We start from the raw sequence: 10,493 nt of genomic DNA on the forward strand, positions 1-10,493 counted from the left end.
AAACGTTTTTGTCCTGGTTTATGATTATTTTCCGTGACATGAATGTTTCAAAACTAATAAAAATACGAATGCAGCCAAATATAATGAAGTTAGCACATAAAAGACGACTTAAAATATTTCATTTTTCGAGAATTGGCAGAGCAAGAACGCACAGGTCCAACGGAAATTTCTTTAAAGATAAACGACCATCGGACAAAAACACCCCCTCCCCTCATCCTCAAAAATACGTGAATAATATACTTTTTCAATTATATTTTTATCGTTTTTTTTTTTTTTTTTTTAATATACTCATTAAAACTTCAAAATAAGCAGGTACTCGTGTGTTTTTCTCTCTACAATGTACCTGATCTCGGTGCGTAAACCTACATCATTTAGAGATGGAATTAATGTACACATACAAGTAAAATTTTGTTCCATTGTAAAATTGAGAGAAAGAAGGTTTTCCAAACGCATTAAGTATGGAGACTTTAAATAAGATTACGAGCTTATAAATGTTTGCAACGAAATAAAGTGACCATGTATCTGCAATTTCAAAAATATTTTTGCTCTGCTAACCTCACATGCAAGCAAGTAAAAATAACCTCACAACTTACTTACCTCTCTCAATTTCGCAGTACCAAAACATAGAAGGGATAAATAGGATAGTTTTTATTCGAAATCCTGCAAGAGTTTTAATTTTTATTAAAATATTTCTCCAATGTAGCATGTGTGTGGAATACTTCATCAGCAACTTGCATCTGCACCTTGAGTGAATTGAAGGGCAGCCAGTTTTAAAAGCTAAACAGAAACTGCACTCTTGAGAATGCATCAGATCCAAGTGAAATGCTTGTTGTGTGTACAGTTAAAAGTTTTATTATTCACACAATGAAAATGTAAACAAAATTTACTCACAATAATAATCACATCATCCTTGGAGGTGCACGAAGAAAGCCATTCCAGGTGGCACTGAACAAGGTGATTTGCTAGTGCTTCCACAGCAAACAGCCTTCATGAAATTATCTCCACATTTTCAGCATACTATACACTAAAGTATACCTAAGTTAATTTAACCATTTTCAAGTGATTCCAGCACAAATTACGTATTTGATTCCTTGAATAACATCTGCAAATGAAAAGTTCCCTGTTTGGTGTAGCAGTAAATTTAAACAGCTCGCAGTGCAAATTAAACAGTGCAGCTGCCATAAAAAAATTACACTATTAGTGGAACTGCCCATTATGTCATCGTAGACTGCTGACATTTAGAAAACATTGAAAAATCAGTGCTAAAGAAGCCCTACATTACTTTCGCTGTCCAAAGTGCGCTGCTCCCTACGTGAGCAAGGCATCGAGAATTTTCTGAACCGTCCGCAACCAGAAAATTGGGTAACCAGATATTTGCAGAGAGAAAAAGAAAAGAAAAAGAGGAGTTCCAGCTGCGCTTCGGTAGAGGACGGACGTGTCCCGGAGCTGCTCGCCGTGAATTTATAGATCGTCGACGCCCAAGCTGTGGTTAGCACTTCTTAGTGCTACCCAGCGGTGTACTGAAAGGTGCCTGTGTGCTACATGCGCACAGGCGGTAAGAGAGAGCTGCGGTAAAGAGTAAGTTATTGGCAACCAACAACTCGGCAACACCCGGGGAGCTAGCTCCCCTGTAGCCTAGCCTGAACCCGGCTAACTTAGCCCCGGGGGACGGTCAGTGGGTGGACCCGAGCGTAGGCTACCACGACGACATGAGCGACGCTGTCGAGATGACAGAAAGCGAGGCCCCCTCAGGGCCTAGCTCCGATCAATCCAGTGGCTGGAGTGTTGCCACTGGTAAGCGCAACAAGCGCCTGCACACGGAGGTGTCCGGTGCAGGCAGCAGCGACGACGAGGCGGGCCCCTCCCCCCCTCGCCCACAACCAACTGCAGGCCATGCCGCCGGAGCTGCGGCACCGCCCAAAAAGCTCCGAGTGAAGCCCCTGTTCGTGTTTTTAGACCAGGGGCACACGTACCCAAGGGTATACACCGCCCTCAAGCAGGCCCTGGCGGAAAAGTTCACCTGCCAAAACCGCGGCAAGGACGAGATCCAGGTCAATCCTGCGTCCGTCCCGGACTACCAAAGGGCAGTCCAGGCCCTTAAGGCGATAGGCGCCCAGCACTCCGTCCTCCTTCAGAGAGACGAAGTGCCCAAGAAATTCGTCTTGCGCGGAGTACACCGCCACACCCCGACCGATTTCCTCCAGGAGGAATTTGCAGCCCTGAACCTGCCTGTCCAGAACCACTGGTTCTTGGAGAACAGGCTGCGCAGGGAAAAATGCGACGCCCTGGTCATTGAGGTGCCTCAGACGTGCGATTCTGAGCGCATCTACTCCCTGACAGAGTTCGGCGGCATGCTGGTGCGTGTCGTCGACTACAGGCGCCCCTCAGGCCCCGCCCAATGCAGCGTTTGCCAACGCTATAACCATGTTGGCAAGGCCTGCCACGCGGCCCCTGTGTGCCGGTGGTGCAGCGGGCCACACCGCGCTCCCGACTGCCCCAATGGGGGCAACCAGGAGCACAAAAAGTGCGCGCATTGTAAGGAGGCACACTGCGCAAACTACAAGGGCTGCCAGGTCTATAAAAAAGAGACCCGCAGGCACCTTCCGCCCCAGGTACGCAAGCAGCGCGAGCAACAGTCTCGCCGCGACCTGCGCGAAAACAGGCGCGCTGCAATGCAGCCCCAGCCGCAACCGATGCCACGGCCCCCTCCGGGCTTCTCTGGCCCCCCGAGGCAAAACCCCTGGGGTCCACCGAGGTACCCTCCTCCCCGGAGCTTCGGCGACTACCTGCAGCAGGCAGGTGGCAACCGATTCGCGCCCCTGGAGCAGCACTGCGAGCCCAGCTACAACGAGCTGGACTACCCAGTGCTGGCGAACAACCCCTGGCAGCGGAAGGGGGTCAAAAAACACCCGACGGGCCACAAAAATGGCCAAGGCAAACCCCCGCGACCCACTCAGGAAAGGCCCCCGCAGCCTGGGCAGGACAGGCCGCGACAGCCTGCCCAGGATAAGCTCGTAGCAGCTAAGGCTGCGCCAGCCCCGGCGAAGCGCACGACCGCGCTCTCCCGGCCGCAGGTAGCCCCGGCACCTGAGACGAGCATGGCGGTAGACGCAGCTCCAATGCTGCCAACTGCACCGCCCGCGCCCCAACAGCAGCCAGCCTCGAAACCGGGCCTGGCTGACTTCCAGAAAGTGCTCGAACAGTCGCGCACTTTCAACACGGATGAAAATCTGGCGGCCACAATCGTCCCCATGTGCCAGCTTATGGTTATATGGTGCGACCCATCTGTTTCCCTAACAGAAAAAGTCCATGCGATGATGGGCTTCGTCCAGACACTGGCTGCCAAGCTCAATGGCAGCTCGTAATCCGGCCCAGTGTTGCATACCAACCGCGGCCCATAGTCTTAAGTCCCTCCTATTCTGGAATGCACGCGGCATTAAAAATAAAATACCGGAATTAATTCACCACTTAGAAAAATACAAAATAAAAATAGCTGCGATTAATGAAACCCACTTAATTCCGACTGATAGAATTACTATACTAAATTATGCAATCTATAGGCGCGACAGAGTTAATCAAAGAGGAGGGGGAGTAGCCCTTATTGTCCATAAAAGCATAAAAAACACTGAATGGCAGCTCCCCGATTTTCAGAATCTCGAAGCAGTAGCAATTAACTTAACTATTAACAGGCAAAACATAAAAATTATTTCTATGTATGCGCGACCAGGTAGGTCCCTGAGCGTGGCTGATCTGGACGCCCTGTATGGGGCGGCCCCGACCTTCCTCGCTCTAGGAGACATAAATGCTAAACATAGAGAGTGGAACAGCAGGCGAGCCACACAGAATGGTACAATTCTTTATAACCACCAATTAAATCACAACTACCAAATTCATGCTCCCATGGAGCCCACACACGACACTGGGCGTGTGGGGGTTCTCCCAGATGTTCTAGACATCGTTATTAATAAACGTGTGCACTCGGGATTCGAACTCGAAGTTGTACACGACTTAACGTCTGACCACTTCCCTGTTCATTTAATTTTTGACGACGCAAATGTCGACTCGAACCCACCTCGTAAAGTCAGGGACTACAAAAATGCAGATTGGGTTAGCTTTAAAAATTTTTTGTCATTACATCTTTCAGAACTCGACGAAATAAATAATAGTGATAATCTAGAAAACGCTATAACCACTTTTACCGCGAAAATTCAAGACGGAATTAGCCAGTGCATCCCAGAAAAGGAGGTTAAGTTAATGCATGACGAGCTGCCAGCATACATCTGCGATATGATATCGCAAAAGAACAGACTGCGCCGCGAATACACACGGCGACGCACGCACATTATTAAACGCAGAATCAACGAGCTTCAAACTGCTATATCAGATGAACTCTCGTTGTGGCGTAGCAGCCAGTGGGAAGCCAAAATCGCGAAGCTCAATGTACAGGACGGGAGTACCTGGGCAATGACTAAGCGAATTTTGAATAAATTTGATAAAATTCCACCCCTCCAAACAAATAATGGACTCGCATTTCTTCCCCAGGACAAGGCGCAAGCTTTCGCAAGCACCTTAGAAACAGCATTCCAGCCCAATTTGCAGCCTTGTGACAGGCCATTCACTGCACAAATTTACCGCGAACTCCGCGCTAAACTGCACCAGCCCACTATCTCTGAGCCTCTCCCCACCCAGGCCCAAGAAATTAAGCGTGCTATCAAGAATATGAAGCCGCGAAAAGCCCCTGGGAACGACGGCATACAAGCAGTTGTTCTCAAACAGCTTCCAGACGAAGCCTTTGAATATCTGGCTGAATGCATTAATGCAATGCTCAGACTGAATATTTTTCCCTCCCAGTGGAAGGAAGCAAAAGTAATAGTCTTCCACAAGCCGGGCAAGGACAAAACACTGCCCCAAAATTACAGGCCAATAAGCCTATTGAGTACTGTGTCTAAAGTTGCGGAGCGCATAATTTTACACAGACTTAAAGTACACATACACGAACATAACTTGCTGCCAAATGAGCAATTTGGCTTTCGCAGTGCTCATTCGACTACCCATCAACTGGTCCGTCTTACCGAAGAGATAACCAGCGCATTCAACGTCCAAGACTACGTAGTTGCTACGTTTCTCGATGTAGAAAAGGCCTTTGATAGAGTTTTTCATGCAGGGCTAATATATAAAATGTATGAAGCAAACTTCCCGGATTGCTACACTAAACTCATTGCATCCTACCTAGCAGGCAGAACCTTTAGAGTGTCATCTGAAGGGGCAACGTCTGACCTAAAATTAATTAAAGCCGGAGTGCCGCAGGGCAGCATCCTAGGCCCAGTACTATTTAATATATATGTACGCGACATGCCTCGCCCCGCACATAGACTAGTCAAGCTAGGCTGCTATGCAGACGACACTGTACTGTATAGCAGATCTCATAACCTACAGCTGGCCACTACCAGGCTCCAGACTGCGCTCACTGAAGTTGAACAGTGGTGTACAGCCTGGCGCATAAAAGTAAACACGACCAAGTCTGAGGCGATTGTGTTTACACGCAAAAACCTCCCGCCAGCCGACAACAGGCCGCAACTACGCCTATTTGATGAGCCAATCCCTCACAAGGACGTAGTTAAATACCTAGGTGTCCACATGGATAGGAAACTCCTGTGGAGACAGCACATTGACATTAAACAAACCCAAGCTCAGGTTAGAATGCGCGCATTATATCCTGTAATGAGCAGGCGATGTGGCAGCACAGTCAAAAATGGATTACTGCTCTACAAAGCTCTCATACGCCCGATAATCACGTATGCAGCCCCAGTCTGGGCTACTGCAGCATACTGCCATCTAATAAAACTGCAGCGAGTTCAGAATAGATGCATTCGAATCGCTGCAGACGCCCCGATATACTGTCCAGTAGAGAACTTGCACAGTGAAACTAACACTGAAACTTTGCAAGATTTTTATATCCGCACAACCCAAAATTTTTACGATAAATGCGTAAATAATTTAAATCCACATATTTCCTCCCTTGGAAACTATGATCCAAATAATACACAGAAGTATAAGCTTCCGAAATCAATCCTGGCGCACCGCCCGCCGTAGCTGCGGGCGAGGCGCCCCCTGATTGGCCGAGCCTGACAGCCAACCAGCGCACGACCCCCTCCAAACAAAACTAGTAGCCGGCGCTCGGAGCAGCGCAGTACCTCCCCGGCTCCGTGCGCGCACACTCGCGCGCGGAGCTCGCGTCACCCAAACAGCTCATAGAACATGTTATGAGTAGAGCCTTCCCACTAGGCTTACACGGCGCCCTCCAGCCAACACACAATTACATGCACGACCAACCTGTTTGAATGCTAATTCAAAATGGTCCGAAGCATGCGGGTGGTGGTTCGACTCCCAGGAGTTCACTGCCTGACATGTTAGGGCTGACTCTCTATGACTGATGGTCATGGCCGGCCTGGTTGGTTTCACCCCCAGTGCTGGTTGTGTTTCTGAAAGACATGAGATTTTGAATTACTGACTACTGCTTTCGCATAGGCATTTAACCTGCAAGGTTTCACTTCAACTCATAGCTTATTTAAATAATTTAATTATTTAAACCCACACAAGGCAGCTCGAAACTTAGATTAAATTTATTTAAATACTCGGAGGGCTGAGTAATTTAAATAATAGTAAATTAGATGCTACTCTGCTGTGCCGCCAGCTGTCAGTGCAAATAAACACCGTTGAAGCTGACCTTGCCAACGAGTGGAATGCTGCAGCAATGGTGGGTGCAGTAGGGTGGTATATTATATTATATTGCATTCTAATTTAAGTATAATATTAAGTATTAATTAATAGGATTCCGACCGTGTGCCTGACCACGTCCTGCGGTGCAAATATGCAACATTGGACTAGCCAATAATTGACATGCCCAGGCTGGCAGCAACATGTGTCGGAATTAAGGCCCCCACACCCCCACTACACTCGTTGCGCCGATCGCTGAACCAGTCGCGTTTTTGACCCAGCGGGGTTCTAATGAAACCAGTCGCGTTTTTGGCCCATCGGGGCCCTAATGAACTACACACATATGTCCTGACTGTCCCTTAGATTAAAATATATTAAGTGAACATAATAGGTGTCTGACCATGTGCCTGACCACGTCCTGCGGTGCAAATATGCAACATTGGCCTAGCCGATGATTGACATGCCCAGGCTGGCAGCACAATGTGTCGGGCATGCATGACCGTGGCAGCTGGGGCAACCTGGGAGCTGCGGTCATATATATACAGCTGCAATATGTACTTCTTTTTCAGCTAACCTGGCTGGCTGGCAGCCTGGCGGGAAACGACTAAAGTCGCCCCCTAAAAACCAGTCCTACCAAACTAAAATGCGGACAGAAATGCCCAAGTGCCCGCCCTTGCTTAGTAGACATTTTCTACTCTTCCAACTCTTCTTCCTGAGCCATCCTTCTACTCCCGTAACCAACCAGCATGAAATTAATGCATGAATTTTTGCATCCCGCATGTAAGTGCCCAGGGTTTTCCCTGTGTCTATGCAGGTTTTACCTGGGCCCAACTTATCTAGTATAGTCTAGAATAGTCAAGTGAGGGGAGTTAGTCATGGCGCCAATTGCTGCCATGGCTGGCCAATCCCCCTCCTTAGCACATATGCATGTTCCCTTCTCTGCATGGTACCCCCTGCATGATTAGAGCGTATAGGCTTCGGCCTGAGACGCACTTAGAGTCTCTCCCTAACCCGGACCCCTCCCAATACACTTAGTTTTAAACTTAGGTTAGGAAAAAAAAAAAAAAAAAAAAAAAAAAAATTGAGAGAAAAATTTTATTTTCACTTTGCTCTTGCATTCTGTAGGATCAGTCTCGTCATGGCAGATACCGCAGCAGCGACTGCAGCACCAGCTGTTGCCCCATCACAGGCAGCTTCCCCGAAGAAAGGCAAGGCTGCGTCGAAGAAGCCACGAGCCAAGCCCGCGCACCCGCGCACATCTGAAATGGTGGCCTCTGCGATCAAGAGCCTCAAGGAAAGGGGCGGCTCATCACTGCAAGCCATCAAGAAATACGTCGCCTCTACCTACAAAGTAGATGCGGAAAAGCTGGCACCTTTCATCAAGAAATACTTGAAGGCAGCAGTGGCTAGCGGCGAGCTTGTCCAAACCAAAGGCAAGGGTGCGTCTGGCTCCTTCAAGCTGGCTTCAGGGACCACCGGTGCTCCGGACCAGCCCAAGGCTCCAAGCGGCAAGCGTGGTGCAGCTGCCCCTAAGGAAAAGAAGCGATCCGTAGCCAAGAAGGCAGCGGTGGGCAAGAAACCAGTCAAGAAGACTCCGCCTACAGCAGAAAAGAAAAAAAAGGCAGCAGCTGCAACCCCCAAGCCCAAGAAGGCACCTTCAAAGGCAAAAAAGGTGTCCAAACCTCCCACGAAGAAACCCCGTGCTCCAAAGCCAAAGAAGGTTGCCCCAAAGAGCAAGTCGCCCAAGAAAGCAGCCCCAAAGCGGAAATGAAGATGCCAGCAGGACCGCTGGCACTTTCTGTGGCACTGTACCACCTTATCGGCCCTTCTAAGGGCCAACAATACTAGTCATGAAGGTATCAGTTGTTGCAATCATTGCCTCCTATAGCCACACCTCTGCCGTTAGGTAAAATTCTGGTTAAAAAATTTCTTATGGTATTTGAAGCGGGGGAAATAAATAAATAAATAAAGAAATTTATCAATTACATTGTGTGTATAGTTTAGGTGCAAAATTATTTAAAGTTTTTAAGCAGGAAAACGTCTTACAAACATCTCACTCTTATTTCAGCATATATATATATATATACACATATATACACACACACACACACATATTTTTTTTGTAAGGATTAGGTCTCAGGGTATTAATGGTGAACTTTATGCTGCTGCTGCTGCTGCTGCTGCTGCTGCTGCTGCTGCTGCTGCTGCTGCTGCTGCTGCTGCTGCTGATGGTGCTGCTACTGCAGACAGGCACTGTTTGAAGAGTTTTTATTTCCTATGCAGAATACATTGCATTGTGTGCAAATCTTTTGTGTACAATATAAACAACCACCTCAAAACACAGACACTATAACTGTGTTTTTCCAAATTCTTATTAATGTAATATATTATTGGCTGGGTAAAGGTCAACGACAGCTAATAGGTACAAAAAGCCAGACAACTGTTTTCCTTTCAAATTTGACAGTTATTTTTAGCCCTAATAAGGGCTGTTTTTTTTTTCCCCCTTGCAAAAAAAATGGCAAGGAACTCAAGCACGCTCGCCACGGATACGCCGGGCAAGCTGGATGTCCTTGGGCATGATGGTGACCCTCTTGGCGTGGATGGCGCACAAATTGGTGTCCTCGAAGAGCCCCACCAGGTAAGCCTCGCTGGCCTCCTGCAGCGCCATGACGGCCGAGCTCTGGAAGCGCAAGTCTGTCTTGAAGTCCTGGGCGATCTCTCGCACCAGGCGCTGGAAGGGCAGCTTGCGGATAAGCAGCTCGGTACTTTTCTGGTAGCGCCTGATTTCTCGCAGCGCGACAGTGCCAGGGCGGTAGCGATGTGGCTTCTTCACTCCCCCCGTGGCCGGCGCGCTCTTGCGAGCCGCCTTGGTGGCCAGCTGCTTGCGCGGCGCTTTGCCTCCAGTAGATTTACGAGCCGTCTGCTTCGTGCGCGCCATCGTGGTCCGTCTGCGCGTGCTGTAAAAATTTCAACAGTTTTGTTAAAGCTGTGGTGCACTGCGATTGGCCCGGCATCTCCATTGGCTGGCGAGAACAGCCAATCACAGCACAGAAGTCGATCCATAGAAACTAACGACAGAGGCGGCCGAGCAGCACTTCCATCACAGCTACCGAGTCGAGAGCATCGTCGGAGTGCGGCCCTGCCTCCTCTCTGCGCATCGCTTCGATTCTTAGCTCGCGGACACAAGAGTGACAGCCGGCCTGAGGGAAGTTATAAATCCCGAACGGCCACCTCGAGCCTAGCCCGTTTGGGTCAGCGGCGAGTCCTCTTACAGCGTAATAGATTTACAACACTTTCTTCAGACTGCCCCTAAAGAACACCGAACACAGGACACACCCGTGGCTTCCTGCCCCTCCCGCGACCGGGCCTTAGGGCCGGCCCTGAGGGGGGTTGGCGGAATGAGCGAGCAGGGACCCCCAGCCAAGTCCATGCCAGACAAAACACCACCCGGCGCAGCCTATCCTGGCGGCAGTTTTCAGTCCGTTAGGCACGGCACCATAAATTTAATCGTTTCCTCCCAGGACAACACGGACGCAACCATGGACACAGGCACATACCCCGACTCAGACTGCGATTCTGTTACCTCCAGGACCTCGGTTAATTCCATGACAGTATCAGCGGAATTGTACGCAGCATTTTTACGAGACAGTGCAAGGATGGACAGGGAGCACCCCGAGAATACCCAAGGATGGCAACACGAAACCAAAAGACAACGGAAAATTCCGCAGGCGACCACGCCGCGGCCCCTTGCGGTCTCGAACCGTTACGAGCCGCTC

Source organism: Bacillus rossius, unplaced genomic scaffold (genome assembly GCF_032445375.1).
Source record: "Bacillus rossius redtenbacheri isolate Brsri unplaced genomic scaffold, Brsri_v3 Brsri_v3_scf22, whole genome shotgun sequence".
Taxonomy (NCBI): domain Eukaryota; kingdom Metazoa; phylum Arthropoda; class Insecta; order Phasmatodea; family Bacillidae; genus Bacillus; species Bacillus rossius.